Here is a 1,499-nt window from a genome sequence, read left to right as displayed (position 1 = left end):
CCATTCAAATGATCCAACAGTTTGTTCAGTTTGATGATTTGCAGGACGAGGATCCCAACGCTCACTTGATGAATTTTTTAGAATTTTGTGACACTTTTAAAATCAATGGCGTTTCTAATGATAGCCATCCACTTTAGGTTGTTTCCCTTTCCGTTGAGGAATAAGGCTAAACAGTGGTTGAACTCGTTACCACAAGAGTCGATCACTATGTGGGAGCAAATGACCAAAAAGCTTTTATTAAAATATTTTTCGCCAGCTAAAACAGCTAAATTACATAATAATATCTCCTCTTTTGTACAGATGGATTTAGAAACACTCTACAATTATGGGAGAGATACAAGGACCTTTTGTAAAGATGCCCTCACCATGGGTTACCGCTCTGGCTACAAGTTCAAATGTTTCATAATGGCCTGAATCCTTCGACTTGACAGATGATCGGCACAGCTGCTGGTGGAACTATCAATAATAAGACACCTGAAGATGCTTATAAATTTATAGAAGAGATGTCACTGAATAATTATCAGTGGCAAGTCATGAGGACAAAACCAACAAAAATAGCCGGTGTTTTTAACGTCGATTCGGTAACCATGCTCTTTAATCAGGTAGAACTTTTGAACAGAAAAATTGACTGTTTTATTGGTTCTTCACAGGTTCACCCAGCAATGCAGTGCGAAGCTAGTAAAGGTGGATCAAACAATTCAGAATACCCATCCTATGGCCACAACATGGAGAATGAACAATTAAATTACATGGGTAATAATCCTCGATCTCAAAATAATCCTTATAGTAATACTTAAAATGCAGGTTGGAGGAACCACCCAAATTTCTCATGGGGAGGCCAAGAGAATCAGCGACCACCACCACCTCTAGGCTTTCAACAACCACCTTACCAACAAGAGAAAAATTCGAACCTTGAGGAGATGCTAACAAAATTCATCTCAGTGTCAAAAACTCATTTTCAGAATACCGAGACAACACTTAAAAATCAACGAGCATCAATCCAAGGGCTCGAAACTCAGATAGTCAGCTCACTAAATTTATATCTGAATGACCACAAGGTAGCCTACTGAGTAACACTGAATTTAACCTAAAGGAGCAAATCAATGCAATTACCATTCAAGATGAGGAAGGGTTAGTTACACCTGAACCAGAACCAAGGCAAGAAACTATGGTAAGTACCGTTATGGGTGAGGTGGACCACAATGACCAGAAACCGATAAGTGAAGAATACAAACCTCGTGTGCCATAACCAAACGCGACAAGGAAAGACCACACAGAAGATCAATTCGATAAATTAGTTAAATTATTAAATAAGTTACATATTAATTTATCATTTATTGAAGCTCTTTCGCAAATGCCAAACGCAGTCAAATTCTTAAAAGAGCTTTTAACAAATAAGCAAAAGTTGGATGAGGCGTTACATGTGAGGCTAAATGCGGTTTGCTCAGCCATACTACAGAATAAGCTGGCCAACAAATTAAAAGATCTAGAGAGTTTTA

General features: G+C 38.2%; 1 non-coding gene across 1 annotated transcript; it reads right to left on the bottom strand.

Moving 5' to 3' along the window:
• Positions 1-268: 268 nt before the first annotated feature.
• On the bottom strand, positions 269-373 carry LOC121231214 (small nucleolar RNA R71). The gene has a single exon (XR_005929280.1). It is a non-coding gene; the product is annotated as a small nucleolar RNA R71 (small nucleolar RNA).
• Positions 374-1,499: the final 1,126 nt, after the last annotated feature.

The sequence above is a fragment of the Gossypium hirsutum genome, chromosome A06 (genome assembly GCF_007990345.1).
Source record: "Gossypium hirsutum isolate 1008001.06 chromosome A06, Gossypium_hirsutum_v2.1, whole genome shotgun sequence".
Lineage (NCBI taxonomy): Eukaryota > Viridiplantae > Streptophyta > Magnoliopsida > Malvales > Malvaceae > Gossypium > Gossypium hirsutum.
Note: the sequence above shows the minus strand (reverse complement) of the source record. Positions and strands in the feature narration are given on the sequence as shown.